This window comes from Ahaetulla prasina, chromosome 3 (genome assembly GCF_028640845.1).
Source record: "Ahaetulla prasina isolate Xishuangbanna chromosome 3, ASM2864084v1, whole genome shotgun sequence".
Classification (NCBI taxonomy): domain Eukaryota; kingdom Metazoa; phylum Chordata; class Lepidosauria; order Squamata; family Colubridae; genus Ahaetulla; species Ahaetulla prasina.
The window spans coordinates 191,872,950-191,888,736 of NC_080541.1; the positions used below are offsets into that span (position 1 = coordinate 191,872,950).

A 15,787-nucleotide genomic window follows, 5' to 3' on the forward strand; every position below is an offset into this window, starting at 1 on the left:
CCTACCCATAAAGGGTCTAGGCCGCCAGCCTGCCCTTACCTGAGCTCTGGGCGTCTTTAATCAGGCCATTGATGGGCCTATTTTCCAGTCACCGGATCTTCGTGGGCGCCCCGGCTTCATTCCCGATCGCTTGGTGACTCAGCAGGGCCTCTGCATCGATCTTCGACTGGCTCTCCGGCCGCTCACTGAGGCCTTCAGTCTGTGAGTATGATTACCCTTCTCCGGTTTTACTAGCCACGTGGCAAAATACCTAGTAGGCCCTAGAGAATGGAAAAATTTCCCCACTGAATTTTTATTTAAATGGTAATTTAATTATAATTTGTCCTAGGTCATTTCTGTAATAGGCCTTGGCTTGGGCCTCTAAAGGCTCATAGGCCTCGCATCCAGGCCTTGTCCACGTGGGGTTTGAGGCCTAACTATCGGTTAGGCCTTTCAAGATGGCCGCCGTTCCTCCAGTCCGGCCTAGTAAAAGGAAGCAACATCAGACCAGTCCAAGCCCAGGGCCTAGTGCTTCGAGCTCTCATGCACCCACAAGGTCAGAGACACTTCAATCCTCCATTTCTAAGCCCCAAAAGGCTATTTCTAAGACTTCTGAAAAGAAGGCCCTACAACGCCAGAAGGCTATGGATAGGGCCATTGCTAGGGCAGTGAGGGAATCTGCTGATACTATACAGGAACAGCAATCCACCTCCTTACCAGTTCAGCCTCCTGTGCAGTCTCCTGGGGCTCCATTAACTTTATCTCCTGATATATCTGTAGACTCATCCCAACCTCTGCCCAATTCTGATTTATTCTGTCCTATTTCTGTATCTGAAATGGAGGTTTTACCTGCAGCCCCGCCAGTACTTGAGTCAGCAGAGGTTCCTTCTAGTGCCACTATTCCAATGGGGCCTGTGAGTCACCAGGCAGTTGCCCCAGTGGCTAATGACCCTGCAGTTATGGCAGAAATGATTGCAGCTGCTGTTCAGAGGGGTATTACTGCTTCCAGGCAGACAAGAACCCATTCATGGGTTTCAGAATATGTAGCATCCCAAACTAGTCACGATTTGGTGCAGGACTACTCCACACCTCAAGCTGAAGATTTCCAGGCTCATTCTCCATCTCGGGCCTCACTGGGGGATGAAGGGGACCTTAGGGATGAGAACCTCTCTGAGGATGAGGATTTGGTTCCAGACCAACCCTCCTTTGTGGGTCTCTTCAACCCACAATTATTTCGGTCTTTGCTACACAAGGCCAAGGTCACTACCCGGCTGGGAGTGGCCCGACCGGCCCCAATTCCCACCTCAGAGACCACTGATCCACCCATGGACTTGTTTTCAGTTCCGGTGGTCGAGTCAGAAGAGGTGCCTGCCCCCAAGCTCTTTGTGGAAGTAGTCGATAGGCAATGGAACACTCCTATAACTGGTCCTAATCCTAATGCCTTGGACCGTCGCTTGTATAATTTGGAACCTAACTTCCTTAAATTACTGCAAATCCCCACAGTTGATGCCCCAGTAGTTGCATTAGCAGGGCCATCTGTGGTCACAGGTCCTCCAGAGGAAACCCTTCGCCCGGAAGACAAACGGGCCGAACAAACCCTGATTAAGAGTCATCAGGCGGCTGCCTGGGCCGTTAGGGCCTCTTCCTCGGCCTCTTTCTTTAATAGAGCGGCCCTTTTATGGTTAAAACAGTTGCGGGACCGTTTACCAGTCACTGACTCCCGGTCACATCAGGACTTAAACAAGATTATAGCTGCCATCGAATACTCAGCCGATGCCACCCTGAATGCTTCTCGATTTGCTGCCAAATCGATTGGTTCCACAGTATCCTCACGCCTTCTCTGGCTTAGGCGTTGGCAAGCCGACGCCAAAAACAAATGGAGGTTGGCCTCAGCCCCTTATTCGGGGACCTCACTCTTTGGAGCAGCCTTGGATCCTTTACTTATAGAGACCAAGGACAAGCGCAAAATCCTTCCAAGCATGTCCCGCCGTTCAGACTCCAGACCAACCCCATATTTTCGTCCCTTCAGAGCGGCTGATTCTAACTTTGGAAACTCCAGAACCCAAAGACCCTTCTCCCCCAGACAGGGTAGACAGGATAGGCAGGATAGACAGGCAGGTCAAGGTCAGAGGGGTTCCTTCAAGCGGCCCTTTCGGGGGGGGAGAGGTCGCCCATTCAGACGCTCACGTTGACTGCTTGCCCGTCCCTCCCATTGGGGGCAGACTGGCGCTCTTCGCCAGCCAATGGGAGGAGTCCACCTCGGACTCCTGGGTCAGGGAGACAATCAGGTTCGGTCTATCCCTGGAATTCCTCTCCACCCCCCCGGGCCATTTCGTCAGGTGCCCGTTATCTTGCAAAACGGCTGCTCGTGGCATCGGCCATAAAACATCTTCTCTCAATTCAGGCCATCCAAACGGTGCCACGAGATCAGCACGGTCGGGGGTTTTACTCCCGACTGTTCATAGTTCCAAAGCCCTCGGGGGGATGGAGAGCAATCCTCGACCTGAAGGCTCTGAACCGCCACATAGTCTACAGGCGGTTCAAGATGCAGTCACTCCAGTCCATCTTGGAGAGCATCAGGGAGGGGGACTTCCTCACGTCAGTAGACCTGACGGAGGCATACTTACACGTCCCTATCCTTCCGGCTCACAGACGATTCCTCCGCTTCTGCCACGGGGGTCTCCATTACCAATATTGTGCCCTTCCATTCGGGCTCTCCTCGGCCCCCAGGGTCTTCTCAAAGCTAATGGCCGCCCCCACAGCCCATCTCCGGGCTATTCCAATCAGAATCCAGGCTTATCTGGACGATCTCCTTATTCAATCTCGATCAGAGACCCTGGCGGCAGCGGATTTGTCCACAACCATTCAGGTTCTAGAAGCCCACGGCTTCTCGATCAACAAGGCCAAAAGTCACTTACATCCTACGAATCGAATCCAACACTTAGGGGCCATCATAGACACGATAGAGGGCCGGGTCTATCTGTCACAGGAGCGTCTCACCAATTTACAGAATCTAGTCAGGGGGGTAACCAAGAGACGCCTTATTCCTTTAAAGACCCTTTCCCAACTCTTGGGGAAACTGGTCTCCTGCATCGGCATTGTACCTTGGGCTCGTCTCCACTGCAGGACACTGCAGTGGTTTCTACTCCCCTATCAAAAGGCACACACAGCTACGTCACCAATACTTGTCCAACTTCCACAACAAGTCAGACACTCTCTTTTATGGTGGATCTCCCCAGCCCTGTCAAAGGGCAGAGAGTTCAGGGAACCCCAACGCCTAATCTTGACAACAGATGCCAGTCTTCATGGCTGGGGCGCCCATCTGGGATCAAACATGGCTCAGGGTCAGTGGTCCCCAAGGGACCTGACCCACAACATAAACTGGTTAGAACTCAGGGCCATTCATCTGGCCTTACTATCGTTCCAGGACATTGTTCTCAATCAAGACATTCTAGTATTAACGGACAATGTGGCCGCAAAGGCTCATGTGAACCGCCTGGGGGGAACCCATTCTCAGCCTCTCTTGCAAGAGGCAGTGCAACTGGGTCTCTGGGCGGAGGCTCACCTGAGGTCCATACGGGCCTCTCATATATCAGGGGTGGCAAACACACAGGCCGACTGGCTCAGCCGAGTCTCAGTCGACCAGGGGGAGTGGCGACTGAATCCGGATATGTTCCTCGAGATCACACTCCGCTTCGGGAACCCGCTGGTAGACCTCTTTGCCACTCGAGACAATCGTCAACTGGATCGGTTCTTCTCAAGGTACCCAGTCCAGGGGGCGGAGGGCATAGACGCCCTGCGCAGCCCTTGGCCCCCCGGCCTCCTTTATGCCTTCCCTCCCATTCCGACAATACCCAAGGTTATCAGGAAGATGCTGAGGGAACAGGCGGAACTCATCTTGCTGGCTCCACACTGGCCTCGGCGCCCGTGGTTTGCGGACCTGGTGGCTCTCTCAGTGGCTCCCCCGTGGAAACTTCCTCAGACCAAGATCTCGCTCAGCCAAGGGCAGCTGACTCATCCGGACCCTCAGTGGTTCAAGCTGACCGCCTGGCGCTTGAGCGGAGCCTCCTGAGGAAGAGACATGTACCTGCCAACGTCGCCAACACCATCCAGGCGTCTCGTCGTAGTTCCACCATTCGCATCTACGGCTCGACGTGGCGCACCTTCTACACCTGGTGTTCAAGCAAGAACATAGACCCTACCAACGCTTCTACGATCACTATCCTGATCTTCCTTCAACACGGATTGGAACAAGGTTTGGCAGCGAACACGCTTCGACGACAGGTAGCTGCTCTCTTCTATTTTAACTTGCGGTGCTAAACGCCTCCTAGCCCACCGCCCCTCATCCGTCAATTTCTGAGGGAGCAACCAACCTTTGTCCTCCGGTAGTCCACAGGTATCCATCTTGGGACCTCACGAAGGTTCTAACATCCTCACCAAGGGCCCTTCGAACCTTTGGGAGTGTGGCCTGCATTATTTGACATATAAGGTGGCCTTTCTAGTAGCCATTACTTCAGCTCGCAGAATTTCTGAACTTGCTGCCCTTTCCACCAGGGCGGATCTCTGCGTTTTTCACTCAGATAGGGTGGTCCTCCGGCTAGATCCTACCTTCCTGCCTAAAGTTAACTCACTGTTACATAGATCACAAGAGCTCATTCTTCCCGACTTTTCTCCAGATCCGTACACCGCTGGAAAGGTCCTGGCATACCTAGATGTCCGGAGAGCCCTCCGTATTTATATCAAGCGTACCGCCTCTCTCAGGAGGACGGAGGCTCTTTGTGTCCTTTCAACCAACCACCATCGGCCTTAAGGTATCTTCCTCTACCATCGGTAGATGGCTTAAGGCATGCATTGCCAGAGCATATCAGATTCAGGGAATTCCTGTTCCAAGTCGCATCACTGCGCATTCTACTAGAAGCGGCTACTTCAGCTCGTGGGCCACTCAGGCTCCGTTAGAGGAAATCTGCAAAGCAGCCACATGGTCTTCTCCGAATCCATTCATACGCCATTACAAGATCGATTCCTATGCATCTGCTGATGCGGCGTCGCCGCAGGGTTCTCCAAAGGGTCCTAGAAGGGGGTTCTAACCCGGACCGGGCGGATCCCTCCCGATAGGACTTGCTTTGGTATGTCCCATGCCTGGCTGCTGGTCCCCCCCCCCTGGGGAATGGACATTGGTCCTACCTGGATGTCCTTTTTCCTTTGGGGGGGCCCGCAGCCCGCCCTCCCTGAACGCCCGGTTCCTGTCTTCTATAGAGGTCATTCGGGCTCTCATGGTCATATGCCGGGGGGGGGGGGGAGGGCATAATAGCATATTCTTGCAGTTCCTGTTTTACAGCTCAGTGCGTCGGTCTGCCGCATCATCCTCGTCCGAAAGCTGGAAGGCACCAGGAGGAGGAGGTGCTTTTCAACTAGCAGACTCGATCCCATTGGATACAGACCGAGTCACTCCCCCCCATGCCTGGCTGCTGGTCCCGCCAACAGAGAAAGGACATTCAGGTAGGACCAATGTCCATTTTGTTTAGCAACTGTGTTTCAGTTATAGAAGATTCTGTTTATGAAGATTAAAGGAAGATTATAGTTCCGGCTCATTGGATATCACATCTTAATTTTAAAGGCAGTTGAATTGTATAGTTAGATTTGAATAAAGGTCACATTTCATTCTCCAGTTTCAAAGCTTTTCAGAACAATCTCTCTCTCTCCCTCTCTCCCTCCCTCTCTCTCTCTCTGTGTTTAATTATTGAACCACCAAGACAGTGGATAATATTTCAAGCAATTTACCAAGCATTACTGGTTGAATTGGGATTTATTTAAGTTCTAGGTTCTATATAGACAGATTGCAAGATTTTGTAAGGGTAGCTTTATAATAAAGTAGAATAATCTGTTCTACCTTGTAAGAGTAAAATCAGTCTTGCATGTCTGAAAATACTATTCTTCCCCCATTACCTGAGAAAACCAAGGAGCGTCCTTTTGAGCCTTTTGCTCCACCCATAATTCAGTTGCAAGCTATGCTAATCCTTATCTGACTATACCTTGGCAGCATCTATTGGCCCAGTTCCCTATTCAAGGATAGGATTTGAGGATCTTCCTGGATTTCCAATTCCCCCTTGATAAGCAGGTGGCAGCTGTTACCAGGAAGGCCTTTTCCCAGCTTCATCTGGTGCACCAGTTGCATCCTTACTTAGATTGAGGGTCCTTACAGACCACCACTAATGCCCTGGTCACAACCTATTGCAATGTGCTCCACGTGGGTCTGCCCTTGAAGACCACCCAAAGGCTTCAACCTGTTGAGAATGTAGCTGTGCAGACAGTGAAGCGAATGCTTTGATATGCTGAGATATACTTCTGCTTTACAAGCTGCACTGGACTCTTAACTCTAAAGCCTTACATGGATAAGGCCCAGATACTTGAGGGACTGTGGTGAATGGGAATGAACTTGGGAAACAGGAGAAAGAACTGCAGAGTAGGCAATGGTCAGATAAGAGGCAGTTGAACCTGAAGAAGGAATGATTCATGATTTTCATCCCTAAAAAGTAATATATATTCAAATGCCGAAAGTCAGTTTGTTCGCATAATCTTACATTGTTAGTGCTTTAAATTTGAGAGGGAAAAATTGTTTCTGAATAGTTTCAGTTGTCAACTATTGGCAATTGTTGTGGATTTTTAAATGCATATTTTCTCTATGTATATATGTATCCTCCATTTCCTGTGATTTGCAGATATTGTACGGATATAAAATCATTACCATTGTTACTAAATCTTGTTTGTTCGTTTGTTCTTTTCTAAAAACATTTTACTGAAAAAAGTAAAGGCGGTAGCTTGTGATCTGCACAATGTGTTACTTACTGAACCAAAACCCAAGTAATTTATTGTGACTTGCCAGGAACTCAGCAACTTTTGTTTTGCTGTTGTAGCAAGCTATATAAATTAATGAACTATTAATGATCATTTGTTCACAATGCATGGTTGGCAAGATGTATTTTGTTTGTCAAGTCACAGATTAGACATGAAAAATAGTGCAAGGTTTCTAATCTCAGTGAATTGATTTATTAGAAATCTAAAGATTCAGTGCTTGGGAGAAGGATTTTCCATATAATATTTGGTAGGACCTCTTCCTAGCATTTAGTGCTGTTTGCTATTTTTTTTCTTCCAAAACAGTAGCATTAAAATAATTTTGATGGAGTTTGAGACACCCAGGAGGAGGAAGTATATGGGGCTGTCTAGGGAAAAAGCTTAATTTTTGCTTTTCTGTTTCTGCCACCCTATTATGATTCCAATCACTTTGCTGATGGCACATATTCCTTTTTTATTGAAAAAGTTTCATTTTATGTTTATTTTGTCTTAATAACATATTTTCTTCTTGCCTGATTGTAGGTATATACGTGCTTCACAATACTCAGATTATTGTTTTATATTATGAACTTCATGAGCATTGTGATTATTTTGTACATATTTACGCTTAACTGAATTGTTGGAAAGAAAACTTTCTGAAGTGTTCTTCCATTTTCTTTCTTCCTGCCCCCCTCTCCCTCCCTCCCTCCCTCCCTTCTCTTCTCTCTCTCTCTCTCTCTCTCTCTCTCTCTCTCTGTGTGTGTGTATATATGTGTGTGTTGGAATGGATTTTAATCTACCTAAGTTTAGATAACACCGTAGTGTTATTATTTTTAAGGTACTTACTGTCATAACTGTATACTGTTTGAATACTATTTCAAAGTAGGAGAGACAAGGTAGAGGAGGTGATATAAAGACTTTGAGAAGCCACAAGCCCTTCCTCTACTTCCTCCCTTCTACATCCTTTGTTAGTGTTTTTTTTAAAAATCTTTTTGTGTTTTGTTCATTGAAATTAAACTACCAGTGAACAGCTTTGTAGAGGAAAAAGTACTGAAATAAAGTTTAGGTCAATCTGAATATTTCAGATACTAAACTGTTCTTTGAATGGCTGTTATCACTCTACATGGGGCACCTAAGGCAGTTGCTCCCTGAGTAGAAGATGTCTCTATCAGTAGAACATTTGTATTTTGCTATGCATTTATAAAAGTTCATATTTTCTTATTTTGTGAGGAAAAACAATCTCAAAATTTCTTTATCATGCAATGATACTCTGATAGTGAAAATAAACTCAGGGTACAAAACTTTTTCATAATCATAGAGCACATTAAAAATGGATGTGGCATTGATAAATTAAACCTTTTTGATTAAACATACAATTGAATACATGCTTTTTTGTGAGGGGATTAAGATATATTGAAATGTATGGGATTTGTATCCTAGCAGATTTTAGAGGATTGTACTGTAAATCTTATTACTGAATCATAGAACCATAGAACAAGTGGAAAGAGAATTATAGAAACACAGAACAGAAATAAGTTAAGGAATCCTTTCTCAGTGCAAGAATCCAATTTAAAGCATCCATAACAAATATCTAAACATCTTATGCTGGAAGATATCAGTGGTATATGCTCCTTCTCTTTTAGTGATTTTAACATTGAACTATTTTAACATTCATTCAGAGTCTATTTGTTCCAATGTTAACTTGTTATTCCCTTTTAGGACAAGAGAGAGCATGCCACAGTTTTCTTTTCATTCACGCCATTTAAAGTACTTAAAAAGTGTTATTGACAACTACTCAAATGTTCTGTACCCAAGGCTGAATATATACAGTTCCTTCAATCTTATTTTCTGATAATGTCAATTGTCATTTTTTGAACCTGTTCTAATTCATCTGAATCCACCTTAAAATGTGATGTCCAGAATTTGATACTACTTAGCTGAGGTCTGCAGTGCAAGTGAATGACTGACAATATAGAAGGGTTTTTGGACCAAGATTTGGGTTAAACAAATTGTACGCTGTTGGCATGATACGAGATGTACCTCACAAAAATTTGTAAATAATATGTGGCTAAAGCAAGGGAAGTTTGATCAAGATTTAAAAGAGAATCCAGCAGAGTTGGAGACACAATCCCTGATTAAGGAACTCTGATAAAATTTTATGCACTTTGAAAGTGAGAGCTACTAAAGAAGTAGAAAGACTTTGACTCATAACATTCATGATCTTGATAGTCTATATATATGTTCACAGTATGGGAAATAAGCAGAATGAGCTTGAAGACTTAGTACATGATGGCAAGTATGTCTTAAAAGGTATAAGGAGTCCTGATGGGAAGAAACCCATGATTGGAATATAATAATTGAAGTATGAGTTATTCAGAAGAAACCAAAGCAATAGCAAATGATAGAAGAAAAAGAAGAAAAAGGAAGAATGACATGCATTTAAACATTTTACGTCATTGTATTAAAATAATCTCTCTTCACAAATCCAAGTCAGTACACTTACCACTTAGCATGTGCCTTTAAAGTAAATGAATAAAAAGCAATACTGTTGTTGATAATATTGAATGTTAAGAAAAAAGAACTTTGTGCAATGGAATTATGTCCTCCAAGAGATGGTAAATAAGCCCTATTTAATGTGTTTCTGCAAGAAAGCAGTTTGAAGGGGATACTTTAATTTAAAACTGTGAAATTAGCAAATACAAAGATTGAAGAATATCTAGGACTGAACCTTGTAGCATCCCATTCAATAACTCATTCCATTAATGGGAAAAGGTTGAAGGCAGCTCTGAATATTGCTGACCAGCTGTGAGACACCTAATAGAATTTCCATTCAGCCCAACTGATTTCCTAATCAGTATGTCACAAGATATATCATCAAATGTTTTTGTTTTCAAAGAATATCAAAACCAGAAGGGAACATAAAAGTTTTTGCTTTACTTGTGATTAAAATAAAAAACACCATTTTGATGGTGGGCCAGTAGGATACCATGCCATAAATATGCTTGCATTTCATAGCTGTTTATATTTTTTATAACCTGCATTTATTGCCCTAGTAAAAATATTTAAACTTCAAAAGAGGTGTTGTATGTATGTTGAAAAGTGTTGATTGTCTCTAGGAGTTATTCTTAAAACAGATTTTAACATAGTTGCAGTAATACTGCTTGAAAGGGCTTGTCTAAAGCCATGCTTTTTTGTGTTCTTTTCTGAATCTTTGCCAACACACTTTGAAACAATATATTCTGCTTGTCATTTGAATGTATCTGCAGCGGTGCATAACATTTATGTCTCCTTTATCATTTTTTTAATATCATTCAATACTATTTAAAATGTTTAATTTTACTTTCTTCTTGGAGAATTCATTTCTTTGCAGTATGACTTTCCCCTTTTAACTAAATCCACTGGAATACTACTTAGATGAGATAGATTAAGGTCAAGAATATTGTTTGAAGAAGTTCTGCACTCCAGAGTGAAAAAGTTTGTAGTTTATCTATTTGTAAGTTTTCTAAGTCAGCTTATTCAGCTACAATGGTGCATCAAATTGACCCCTTGCTTTTCTAAAGTAAGTGGTTCTATTGTTCCATAGAGTTGCATCTAAAGTCAGGGAGAAGAAAAGTAATTTTTCAAATGAAGAATACTATTTCTTTAGGATTACTTTTGGACTAATGTTGCATTTGTACTTACTTTCTATTTTCTCTTTGTATTTTATTTAAAGTAATAAGCATATATTAGGAATTCATTTCAACTCAACCTCTAAAAAAATCTGTAAAGCTGGTTTCTGTCTTATTTATAAGCCATTTTTTTTCTTTCATAAAACTCAAGGTTAGATTATTCAGGATTTAATTATCAGGTAGTCTTTCATCTGTGCACTGAATAATTGTTTCTGTAAGATTTGCCTTGTTGCTGTGTGGGGGAAGTAGGGAGTGTACATTTTTTAGGTCCAAGGACATTTGGAAATGTTCATCAACAAGTGAAAGCAACGATAATACACACCATGCAAAAAGTTACCACAATATGAAAGAGCATAATTGTTTCTATTGATGAATCCATTCTTTCAATGAATTAATAATGGTTGCCACATATGCTATATCTTATTGTGGAATTGGCTGATCAGCCAGGGATTTCTAAGCCTTTCTGCTAAAGACCTGTCTCTATTGCCTAGCTCTAGGGTGACTTGTCCAAAGTTTGAGAAACCTGGAGGCTAACAGAATCTTGTGAAAAGTCCTAGGAATACAAGGCAGCACTTGGTGAAAGTAGCTTCTGCCCAAGGGAACTTTTTTGGTGAGACATTTTCTTTTATAACAGTCTACTAAATTGTCCAATATAACAATATATTTGGGAAAAAGAAAAGATAAAATTAATAAGTGAAATAATAGAATTAATAAACCAGAACAGAACAGAACAGAATAGGAGCTGGAAGGGACCTTGGAGGTCTTATAGTCCAGCCCTCTGCTCAAGCAGGAGAATGTATACCATTTCAGATAAGTGACTGTCTTGTCTTTTCTTAAAAACCTCCAGTGATGGAGTACCCACAACTTCTGAAGGCAAAGCTGTTCCACTGGTTAATTGCCCTCACTGTTAGGAAGTTTCTCCTTAATTCCAGGTTGCTTCTTTCTTTGATTAGTTTCCAACCATTGAAAACAACAATTACAGTATATTCACCCAAAATTTGAAAAGAAAGCAGTAAAGTGAATCTAAATCAGGGCGTATCAGTTAATGTAATTGAGAACATATGCAAAGTTTCTTGCACAAAGTAGGGAATGAAAGAAAACATAATTGTTCACCTAACGTGTTATTATTAGAGAAACTTAGATTTGGATTGAGTCTCATTATATAGAAGTTTGAGATATGTAATAATCAGTCTCTTAATAGAATTGGGTCCATCTTTCATTTGTAGTATAAATGAGTTAGACAGTTTCAATCTAACCAACAGTTTGAGGTAAGGGTGTTAAATTGATTGTATATGTTTTTAGATAAAACTAGAATAAATATTTTTTTCTGGCAGAGTTTCAGAGTCAAAGCATTGTAGTGTGCAGTGCTGAGTTGTATTGAATATTGTTTTGTTTTAATTAAAAAGTTGAGCATCTTGGTCTTTTTATTAGTTTCACACTTTGCTTCTAATTCCTATGACAAATTCTCTATAAATTAGCATATACAGAATCTTGAAGACTATCAAGCATGGGTGTCCATCTGGGGGCTACATGTGGCTCTAGACAGCTAGTAATGCTGCTGCACATGATTGTAAACTTTTAACATTATGCGTTTTTCAGCAATATTTATATACATTAACTATTTTATATATTTTATATGCAGCCCAAGACAACAACTCTTCACTCAATGCAGCACAGATTGGACATCCATGCTATAAAAGGAAAATGAGATAGTTGGGCACTGCTTGATGCGAGAGCAAGAAAATAGCTGTGCTTACAAGAGAAACTAGGTTAAAATTCAGGACATTTTAAATTCAATCTTAAAAGTTATTTCCATGGTATTATGGGTAGTCCTTGGTTAACAAACAACAATTGGTACTAGAATTGCCATTGATAAGTGACTGAGCCATTTAGGAATGGCAATTCTGACAGTCCTGGTTGTCATTGTTAAGTGAGGGCCACACAGGTCAATAAGTGAGGATGTCACATGGTTGCCATTTGCAGCCCCCTGCTGACTTTCTTATGGTCTGGTAGCAAAAAGAAGCTTTTGCATCCTAGGATTTGTAATTACATTTATAATATTACATAATATGTGTACTGCTCTGCTTACAGACAACCTCAGTAAGTCTGAGAAATATATATAGAAAATATAGAAAATATAAAAAATATAGAAAACAATTTCATAGTAATAATAACAAAATGAAAAATTTAAGACTAAGTCAGATTAAAAGATATTGCAATATTTTAAATTAAACCAAAATTTGGTGAGTTATTGTTCCTTTTTTGTCTTCATGGACACTTTAATACTTTAGATTTTGTGGAACCCAGGCTGAAGAATGACAAAAACAGGCCCTTGACTTCTCTATAGGGGGATATAGAGAATTGAACATCAGGCCTAAAACAAATCAGTAAGTTTGATATTTCTGACTAGACAATTTATCTACTTAAACAGAAGTAGAAAACATTAATTCCAGATATGTTTTGATATTGAATGTGGCTTCACATCTCACATGAAGAAGTAACTCTGAATGGCATATAATAAAACCAGCAATAATCTTCCATATGAGATATTTTGTTTTAAATTGAGATCTTCAACTGGCTTAATTGTTCTTCAAGATCTTAGCATTTTCCCCAATGTATAGTAACCACTTGTTTTTACATTGTACTGGCTAATGTAACGTCTATGTGATGCATCATGTGAAGTGTGTTTGTGCTGGGTGAGGGGAGATTGTTTTATTACTCAGCTTGTAGGAGAGCTTGATGTTAATTTGGACTGAGAATGGGTGGCTAGTCCACCTGGTTTCCATGCACAAGAGAGAACCAGAACCTGAATCTTCCCATTACTAATTCAGCACCTTAATTACCGCATTATGCTGATTCTCTTCAACCTGCTTGGTTATTTCTATTTTTTTTTAAAAAAAAAGATTGTTTATTTTTTTAAAGAAACATTTATTTATATAGTTTATGTGCATAGGCTTGAGAGTAGGCATCAAAATTAACAAGATCTATTTTTAATATCTGGAAAGGCACTGCAGTATGAAATATTATGTAATCTCTAGTCTAAACCTATTTTGATGTTAACCTATGTTAACTTATTGACTTTGTGTTAACTGTGTTGTGCAAATTAATAGGTAATTAACCCATTAAATTAGAACAGTTAGATTACATGGCTGTACTGTGATTAGGTATATCATCATACTTTTTCTGTTGCAAAAGGCAGAAAAGCAATATCAAAATATATTTCAATAATCAGTCTCATGGGAGAAAGAATAATTAGCACAATAGTTCTGAACTATTCCCCTGCCAGTAACAGAAAAGTTTTTATTGTCTACCATGCTTAGTTGATTAAAAATAAATTGGATCAATTTTTCTTGGAAATAGAGTATAATAAATGTATTAGCCTTATTTCCTGAAATTGATTAGCATCTCTCTATATATGAGGAGATAGTTCTAATCAAAACTAAGAGAAAATCATTTTAACAAATGGAAAATATTAAAATGTTTTGTTTCTGTCATAAAGAGGGGGCAATTATAAAGCTGATTGTCTCCAACTGCTTTCTGCCACAGAGTGATAACACATCATACATCTATTCGTCTGGCTATAGCATAAGTTGCAATCATTTAATTGAAAAAAATAAGCTAGCAGCAAGTTTTTTTAATATATTTTTTTTGTTCTTACTGCTTTCAGGAGTTAAAACAAATCTAATCTTCAGGGAGGAAGTTCTGAAGTTTTCATTGAATTTTGAGAGTTGATTTTCAGCCTCACTGCTTGGCAATCAGAAGCATAGTAATTTCCAAGATAGGCTTCATTATAGTTACTGGGCTAGGGAAAGAATAGCATATAAAGCAATAAAATAGATATGTATTACCAAATTGGAATTATGAAAAGGGAGAGTTTGAATTGGCTTTCAAGCAAATAGCACAGTTAAGAAAGGCATACACATACACAAATCTAAAGTAATAGTGATGATATTAGACTGCCTCCTGAAGATGGAAAATAAGATACATGAACATGTGTGACTTGAAAAATGTGCACTAATACTTTCTTTGCTCAAAAGTATAGGTTTCATGTGAAGTAAAATAAGTTGACTATTGATGCCATCCTCTAGTTTGATTTCTAGGTGTCACTAAACATTTGCTAGAACCAACTGTGGTGGCTTTGAATCTGTAGTGTTTACTGGTCCATGTCCATATAATTCGAAAACAGCATATGAGCTCAAAATAAAGAAGAAGAAAAAGACAGTTTAAGATAACTTTCCTCACTTTCCAAAGAAAGATGCATTCATTTGTCTTCATACCACTTTCTTGGTAAATCTAAGATAATTCTTTCATTGCAACCTAAACTGTTTGGTGGGAACTATTGTAGAAAATGCAGTACTTGAGAGTCCGAAATGATAAAAAGTAATGTAAGGATAATGTATGAATGCTAAAAAGAAGGTAATAATGTGCTAATGGAAGTAGCACTTGCTGATGGAATGACAGTTGTAATTTTCCCTTCCCTTTATTATCATCAAACATTTCAAAGAAAAAAATATCTGTGTGGGAGGTATATGAGTATGTGTGTATGCATGTATATAAATTATAATAGTAACTCCACTACAGGTAGTCCTCAACTTACAACAGTTCGCTTAGTGACTGTTTGAAGTTAAAACAGCACTGAAAAAAATGACATGACCATTTTTCTCACTTATGACCATTGCAGCATCCCCATGGTCATGTGTTTTACCTTCAGATGCTTGACAACTGACTCACATTTATGATGGTTGCAGTGTCCTGAGGTCATGTGGTCATCTTTTGCAGCCTTCTGACAAGCAAATTCAATGGGGAAACCAGATTCACTTAACAGCCGTGTTACTAATTTAACGACTGCAGTAATCCACTTAATAAATGTGGCAAGAAAAGTCGTAAATTGGGACAAAGCTCACTTAACAGATTTCTCATTAGCAACATAAATTTTGGGCTCAATTAAGATGGTAAGTGGAGGATTACCTGTATAGCTGGACAGTTGTATTGTTCATGTCCAACTGGAACGTAAAGTAGCAAAACAATAATTTTATATATAACTCCCCAAGAATATTTAAGGAAAATAAAAGGAAATTAAGAATCCAAATGCCAATTTATACACCCATTCCATAAAAATGATTCTGTAGATCAGTTTTCCAGTTCTTCAGTGGCCTATAGTTCTGCAAGTAACTAAGGGAGAAAAAAATTGCAGCCAATTTTTGTTCTGTGATCTGAAAAAGTTGGAAACCACTAGCTGTAGACCACTTCTTCTAAGAATTTTAGCTACATTATTTTCAGTGGATTGCACAGGAGTAAATTATTTTAAT

At 40.7% G+C, this 15,787-nt stretch overlaps 1 protein-coding gene across 4 annotated transcripts in view; it reads left to right on the forward strand.

Annotated features, from left to right (window-relative positions):
* The window catches only part of TOX2 (TOX high mobility group box family member 2), a 264,272-nt gene that overhangs the window by 76,528 nt on the left and 171,957 nt on the right, over nt 1–15,787 (forward strand). The window contains exons 2-3 of one of the 4 annotated variants that reach the window (XM_058175389.1): nt 10,970–11,088; nt 12,770–12,865. The exons of 2 other annotated variants lie outside the window; for them this stretch is intronic. The gene's annotated coding sequence lies outside the window, so the exon portion shown is untranslated. The remainder of the gene's footprint in view (nt 1–10,969; nt 11,089–12,769; nt 12,866–15,787) is intronic. One more of the 4 variants, XM_058175390.1, reaches the window with a different exon arrangement.